Genomic DNA, 8,454 nt, shown 5'->3' with positions numbered 1-8,454 from the left:
CACCCTCAAACTACTTCTCTCAATGGAGAAAGGACATCTTTCCAGAATGCAGGGAAAATCATTGGATGAGATTGAACTTGAGGGTATGTATATCTTGAGTGATTATTTAGTCTGAACACAGTGCATGTGTACACTGTCTTCATTTGACCTTTATTCACACCATGTCCCAGAGGAAATTGTGTTTAGTGATGATGAAGCCAAGGACGGCGAGAATGAGTCCGATGATAGTGGAACGGAATTCACAACGGCAACGGAGTGTGAAACTCGTGAACCTGTTGATGCTGCTTCAGAGTCTACAGTCACAGAGCCGCTCCATGACACGGGAGGTTTTGGTAAGTTGCCTTACACTATACTTGTGTTTCTGATGATGAAATGTATTTTACCATGACAAAAACTTTTTTCCATATGTGTTCAGCAGAAACTGTGTCAACAGTGACATCCACGGTAAATGAGACTGTCTCTGTATCTGAAGGTAAGGCAAGTTTAGTTGCAGAGCAATGTTACATAAGGCGTAAACTCTTCTACTTTAATTGTAACTTGATACCTCTGGCAAAATAATTTTAATATTTAATTTTAAACATTGCACTCTACTACATAAAGAGTATTTTCATTATTTTTCAGCTGCAGCTTATGTGAAACTTCGTCTCAGTGGTGAAATTATGATGAATTGGTAAAAAAATGATTTAATCCTAGGAATAAGTAAACAGGAATCTGTGGCAATAGGTAAATGTATTAACACACTTGTTTGTGTCTGTGTCTTCTGTTTTTCTACAAGATGCTTGTCCAGATAATGAAGTAAGAAGAGCACCAAAGAAACCATGGTCCAAGGCTGAGGTCAACGCAGTAATGGGACATTTTAAAGATCACATATCTAAAGGACAACTGGCAACCAAAACTGAATGCACTCACTGCAAGATGGCTGAAGGGTCTGTTTTAGCACAGAGGACAGTGCAAAATATCAGGGACTTTGTTAGAAACCGAGGAGTAACTGCAAAAAGACAGTCACAGAAGGAAATGTAATGTAATGTATGTAAATCCACAGATTTGCACATAGAAACTAAGTTTCTAAAAGCAATCAGTTACTAATATGGGAGAGTAACTACGTTGTAGTAACAGATTTAATATAAAGTTATTAGAGTTAAAGTTTGTTTTGTATGCATGTGTGACATGCTTTTTTTACATTTGATTAATGTAAATGCACTTATAATCAAATTGAATTTAAATTCTGTGCAAAGAAGAGTACACGGTTGTGTTAGTTAAGTTATCTTTATATTGAAACCTCCCATATTTATTTTGTAGAATGTTCCTGTTAAAATATATTAGCAAGAAGGAAAATGTAAGTGCATTCATTTTTATGCACCTCTTTCTGTTTATATGTTTATTATTTTTAGTTTTGGATTTGTGCAATAGCACGTAGAATACCAATAAGTTTGGTTGCTAGGCAACCAAACTAATTAAACAACCTGTCCATTTAATCCTGTGTTGTCAGGTGTGTATTTATGTTAATCCATGTTAATTTAAAAGTGACGTCATAGTCCAGATAATGCATTTTCTTGTTCTCATAAACCACAGATTTATCAAAAAGTGAAATGTCTGCTCAAACCACAGTTGGAGCAGGGTCATGTGTATAGAGTTCTGTTGCGTGTATCTGAACTCTGAAGTGACCCAAATTTTTTTCAATTTTTTTAGAGTAACCTAAGCCAACTCCCATAGCTCTAGGACCATGGGAAAGGGTAGCCCATCTAAACCACCTTTGGGCCTGTTTCGAGAAATTGTCCATCTAAACCATAAAAACCCTTGTGTGTGTGTGTGTGTGTGTATGTCAGTGTGTGTGTGTGTGTGTGTGTGTGTGTGTGTGTGGTCAGCCTTCATCCTTCCTGTCAGCAGAGCAAAGCTGTATCAGTGTCTCATCCAGGTCTCAGCTCCTCAGGCTTTCTTCAGAAGAGCTGTCACTGTTGGAGTATCTGTTGCACAAGTGCTGCACATATCTGATCTAAGTTCTTTCTGAATCCTCACATCTAAAGTTACAGAGAACTTTTACAAACTCCCTTCTTGTTGGCTGCTACAAGCCGACAGCCTCCACACATCAGAGGCCTGCACACCATGAGCTTCCTGCACTTCCTGCTGTTGATGACAGCTCTCTCTCAGATTGGGAGATTAGACTGATGTGACTGTGACATCATGACGTCACTATTCAGAGCCTGCTGTTTAACATGCTGCTCACAGAGAGACAGAAACAGCAGCAGCACTCTGTGAGCCAGGTCCACTCTACTTGGAGGAAGTAAAACAGCCTCATTTCATCAAGATGGAGACACTGAAAGAACACAACCAGCAGCTGTGACACATCAGCTTTTCCTCCTAATCTACTCAGTTCATGGATGTTCTGACACACGTCCTGCCTCGTGCTTCAACAGGAAGACTCATCAAGTTGATAGCAGCTTCAAAATAAGTGTGTATAAGTATTAAAACACTAAACTGTGACTTCAGTGAGTCTCCTTTATTTGAACTGATTCATAAAATGATCATAAACACATGACAAATGAAATCCATTCAAACTCTGAAGTTCACCTCATCATATCCCAGTGGCAGACAGAACAGGCCCCCTGAGTGACAGCAAAGCAGTGAGCCCCCTGCTGGTGATCAGCTGCATGTACCAGAAGCAGACAGAGATTTCTGATATGATGTTAAAGGTGTCACAGAGGAGGATCCGACTGTCTGACCTCTGATTCTTCTGTCAGCATCAGACACATCACAGTTTGATCAGTTTTCAGATCACACACAGCAGCATCAGTAACACTGAGCAGACATTACACACTCCATCAAACACACACACACACTGCTCACTTATAACAGGGATAATAAGTAAAGTTCTTTACAATAAATTCACATTCACATTTTATTATCACTTCACACATGGCACAGTATATATGGCAGAGAGTTAAAGGTGGAATATGTAGTCAGAGTTAATACCAAACATTGACACTAGGTGGCAGCACTTCAGCCTCCATCCACTGCTGCACTACCAGCACCACTCTCAGTGCTTTTTGTTTCCATTGACTGTACAACATGATTCAATCCATGTTATGTATATGACAAACTATGTGTAGTGTTTCTATGTGTGTAGCTGACATGTTGCTCAGCTTCCATTGGACACATATACTAGATGGAAGCTGCAGCAGGATTGGCTGATGACTGATCACAGGTGTGAACAATCAAACCTGCGAATGAAATGGAAAACAAGTAAAGGAGCACCAACACCAAACTGGACAGGACAAACTGGACAAGACCATGCACTCATGGACAGAACCAACCTGGGTCGTCAGACTCTTCATCATTACCTTTTGCTGGTTGTTGTGGCCGAGTGGTTAAGGCGATGGACTAGAAATCCATTGGGGTTTCCCCGTGCAGGTTCGAATCCTGCCAACAACGGTTCTTTTCATCTCCAAGATCACTTTATGCCCCTCCATCGTTTACACTTAACAAGTCTGATGTGTTAACAACGAGCTCTATGAAAAAGGTCATCTTGACCAGTCAGAGTGCTGCCATTTATATTGACTGTCTGAGGACCAAACCCTGGCACAGTCCATCTGACACTTCCAAAAACTATCATTTTAAAAACGCTGGACCGAGAGCAACTGGTGTGCAATGAGGAGGCAAAGGATAAAACGTCCCAGCACATTTCAAACCCAGTTTCACCCTGAGGCAGAGACTGCTTCACCTTAAGGACAAAACACCTGGGAAAGGCAGATCTCAAGGTACTACAATAGTCAGAATGATTCATCATGTGGTGACCAGATGAAAAATCTCATCTCTGGCTCAAGACTTGTTGAGATAGCATAGACAGACACACTCTGAGTCTGTCCACATCAGTGTCAGTGAAGATTTCAGATTGTTTATTAAGTATTCATCCTTGAGATTTTCCAAACTTGTTGTGGACAGCACGCTTTTCATGTCAGGATGGCCGAGCGGTCCAAGGCGCTGCGTTCAAGCTGGGGAACATTCGTCCGTCTAAGATGGGGAAGAAGGGGGGAGAAGAAAAGAAGAGGAAAAAGAGGGGAAAAAGGGAAAAATGAAAAAAGAAAGGAAAGCTGTGGAAACATATCTAATTTATGTACGTATTTCAAACTTTTGAAATACTTAGGATTTTACTTTGGACCACAGCTTGGATTCGAACCGGCAACCGGTAACAGGCAAACAAACAAAAAACTCCTCCTGGTGAACCCCACACAGGATCCTCTCTCTCCCTGGGCGATCCTTGTCCATAAAAACAAATGGTTATTGTCCGTATTTTTTTTTTCGAATCACGGGTCCCTCTTACTCTCCCCGTTTTCCCGTTTTCCTTCTCCTGTCTGCCACCGCTGTCCTTCACGTCTCTCTCCTTTCACCCACAGCATGTCAGCTGGCAAAATAGATCACCCAACCCCCGCTGTCCTCTGACACGCCGTGTACCACAACATATAATATAAAATATAAAATAAAATATTACAAAGAATGCCGTAGCTTTAAGCAGCATTAAGGGACAATGTTTATTTACAGGAAGACATTTCTATATGGCCATACACCATAAAAATCTAAATAACTTATGTGGTAGTGCTGTGGTAGTGCTTAAACGTGGGTGGAAATACTTTGATTCTCAGGTTTGGTGTTTAAACACTGCACCTTAAATAACATTAGTAAGCACCGAGTGGCAAAAACAAAATCCACTTTGTGTAACGACCGTAACTCAACAAATCTATCAATCTATAAAAACGTCAACACAGTACAAGAGTTTACATGACACACAAACGTAAAATAGTGTCACACGGCGCTGTAGCAAGTGTTTAATTACCGTACCGACTGTTTTTCTCGCTAGCTAGTGCAGAATGAATGATGACCGGTATGCGCCATACTGATTCTCTGCTCCAACATTTGTCCACCGTGATTGGTCAAATGTTGGAAATGTTGGACAGTGGGGAAGAAATCCGCTAGCTGATTGGGCGCACCTCCAGCAATTGAAGGCTTGTGATTGGCTCTTGTGTCCAACATTTTCCAACATTGTACGGACGATCCTTCGCCAGCTGGCGTTCAAGCTGGGGAACATTCGTCCGTCTAAGATGGGGAAGAAGGGGGGAGAAGAAAAGAAGAGGAAAAAGAGGGGAAAAAGGGAAAAATGAAAAAAGAAAGGAAAGCTGTGGAAACATATCTAATTTATGTACGTATTTCAAACTTTTGAAATACTTAGGATTTTACTTTGGACCACAGCTTGGATTCGAACCGGCAACCGGTAACAGGCAAACAAACAAAAAACTCCTCCTGGTGAACCCCACACAGGATCCTCTCTCTCCCTGGGCGATCCTTGTCCATAAAAACAAATGGTTATTGTCCGTATTTTTTTTTTCGAATCACGGGTCCCTCTTACTCTCCCCGTTTTCCCGTTTTCCTTCTCCTGTCTGCCACCGCTGTCCTTCACGTCTCTCTCCTTTCACCCACAGCATGTCAGCTGGCAAAATAGATCACCCAACCCCCGCTGTCCTCTGACACGCCGTGTACCACAACATATAATATAAAATATAAAATAAAATATTACAAAGAATGCCGTAGCTTTAAGCAGCATTAAGGGACAATGTTTATTTACAGGAAGACATTTCTATATGGCCATACACCATAAAAATCTAAATAACTTATGTGGTAGTGCTGTGGTAGTGCTTAAACGTGGGTGGAAATACTTTGATTCTCAGGTTTGGTGTTTAAACACTGCACCTTAAATAACATTAGTAAGCACCGAGTGGCAAAAACAAAATCCACTTTGTGTAACGACCGTAACTCAACAAATCTATCAATCTATAAAAACGTCAACACAGTACAAGAGTTTACATGACACACAAACGTAAAATAGTGTCACACGGCGCTGTAGCAAGTGTTTAATTACCGTACCGACTGTTTTTCTCGCTAGCTAGTGCAGAATGAATGATGACCGGTATGCGCCATACTGATTCTCTGCTCCAACATTTGTCCACCGTGATTGGTCAAATGTTGGAAATGTTGGACAGTGGGGAAGAAATCCGCTAGCTGATTGGGCGCACCTCCAGCAATTGAAGGCTTGTGATTGGCTCTTGTGTCCAACATTTTCCAACATTGTACGGACGATCCTTCGCCAGCTGGCGTTCAGGTCGCAGTCTCCACTGGAGGCGTGGGTTCAAATCCCACTCCTGACAGTTCCTCCTCTGGAGGAGAAATAAGTTTTCATTTAAAACGCTGACTGATCTAACCCAGACCACAAAATCCAATTGAATGATTTCATCTGTTATGATAATATTAAAGGTAACAGCTGAGACGTTGGACAAAACTTTCAGGGGTTCTTCCTGTTTTTTCTTGCCACTGTTGCTCTTAAGGAGGGTCAGTCTCTGGCTCCAATCGGATGACATCACAGGTCACTGTCGGGTTAGGGGTTTAATTCCAGAATTTTGTCTACCATTCCGGAATCCTGCCTATCATTCTGGAATGGGTGGATGGATGTCTATTCCAGAATGCTGCCTCTCATTCTAGATTTCTGCCTTTCATTTGGGAATGCTTTCTTTCATTCTGGAATGCTTTTCATTCTAGCCGTTTCGCCACTCTATATTGGTGAAACCAAACAACCACTACACAGAAGGATGGCACAGCACAGGAGAGCCACCTCCTCAGGACAAGACTCAGCAGTTCACCTCCACCTCAAAGACAGTGGTCATTCCTTTGAGGATAATAATGTCCAAATCCTAGACAGGGAGGACAGATGGTATGAAAGAGGAGTCAAAGAAGCGTCTATGTGAAATTGGAAAAACCCTCTCTAAACAGAGGGGGAGGGCTGAGGCATCAGCTCTCACCTGTTAAGCTGGGGAACATTCGTCCGTCTAAGATGGGGAAGAAGGGGGGAGAAGAAAAGAAGAGGAAAAAGAGGGGAAAAAGGGAAAAATGAAAAAAGAAAGGAAAGCTGTGGAAACATATCTAATTTATGTACGTATTTCAAACTTTTGAAATACTTAGGATTTTACTTTGGACCACAGCTTGGATTCGAACCGGCAACCGGTAACAGGCAAACAAACAAAAAACTCCTCCTGGTGAACCCCACACAGGATCCTCTCTCTCCCTGGGCGATCCTTGTCCATAAAAACAAATGGTTATTGTCCGTATTTTTTTTTTCGAATCACGGGTCCCTCTTACTCTCCCCGTTTTCCCGTTTTCCTTCTCCTGTCTGCCACCGCTGTCCTTCACGTCTCTCTCCTTTCACCCACAGCATGTCAGCTGGCAAAATAGATCACCCAACCCCCGCTGTCCTCTGACACGCCGTGTACCACAACATATAATATAAAATATAAAATAAAATATTACAAAGAATGCCGTAGCTTTAAGCAGCATTAAGGGACAATGTTTATTTACAGGAAGACATTTCTATATGGCCATACACCATAAAAATCTAAATAACTTATGTGGTAGTGCTGTGGTAGTGCTTAAACGTGGGTGGAAATACTTTGATTCTCAGGTTTGGTGTTTAAACACTGCACCTTAAATAACATTAGTAAGCACCGAGTGGCAAAAACAAAATCCACTTTGTGTAACGACCGTAACTCAACAAATCTATCAATCTATAAAAACGTCAACACAGTACAAGAGTTTACATGACACACAAACGTAAAATAGTGTCACACGGCGCTGTAGCAAGTGTTTAATTACCGTACCGACTGTTTTTCTCGCTAGCTAGTGCAGAATGAATGATGACCGGTATGCGCCATACTGATTCTCTGCTCCAACATTTGTCCACCGTGATTGGTCAAATGTTGGAAATGTTGGACAGTGGGGAAGAAATCCGCTAGCTGATTGGGCGCACCTCCAGCAATTGAAGGCTTGTGATTGGCTCTTGTGTCCAACATTTTCCAACATTGTACGGACGATCCTTCGCCAGCTGGCGTTCAAGCTGGGGAACATTCGTCCGTCTAAGATGGGGAAGAAGGGGGGAGAAGAAAAGAAGAGGAAAAAGAGGGGAAAAAGGGAAAAATGAAAAAAGAAAGGAAAGCTGTGGAAACATATCTAATTTATGTACGTATTTCAAACTTTTGAAATACTTAGGATTTTACTTTGGACCACAGCTTGGATTCGAACCGGCAACCGGTAACAGGCAAACAAACAAAAAACTCCTCCTGGTGAACCCCACACAGGATCCTCTCTCTCCCTGGGCGATCCTTGTCCATAAAAACAAATGGTTATTGTCCGTATTTTTTTTTTCGAATCACGGGTCCCTCTTACTCTCCCCGTTTTCCCGTTTTCCTTCTCCTGTCTGCCACCGCTGTCCTTCACGTCTCTCTCCTTTCACCCACAGCATGTCAGCTGGCAAAATAGATCACCCAACCCCCGCTGTCCTCTGACACGCCGTGTACCACAACATATAATATAAAATATAAAATAAAATATTACAAAGAATGCCGTAGCTTTAAGCAGCAT

At 41.9% G+C, this 8,454-nt stretch overlaps 1 non-coding gene across 1 annotated transcript; it reads left to right on the top strand.

Annotated features, from left to right (window-relative positions):
• Positions 1–3,347: 3,347 nt before the first annotated feature.
• trnas-aga (transfer RNA serine (anticodon AGA)) lies at positions 3,348–3,429 on the top strand. Its single transcript has one exon. It is a non-coding gene; the product is annotated as a tRNA-Ser (tRNA).
• Positions 3,430–8,454: the final 5,025 nt, after the last annotated feature.

The sequence above is a fragment of the Parambassis ranga genome, unplaced genomic scaffold, assembly GCF_900634625.1.
Source record: "Parambassis ranga unplaced genomic scaffold, fParRan2.1 scaffold_21_arrow_ctg1, whole genome shotgun sequence".
NCBI classification, from domain to species: domain Eukaryota; kingdom Metazoa; phylum Chordata; class Actinopteri; family Ambassidae; genus Parambassis; species Parambassis ranga.
The sequence above is the reverse complement of the archived record's forward strand: the minus strand, read 5'-3'. Positions and strand labels throughout refer to the sequence as shown.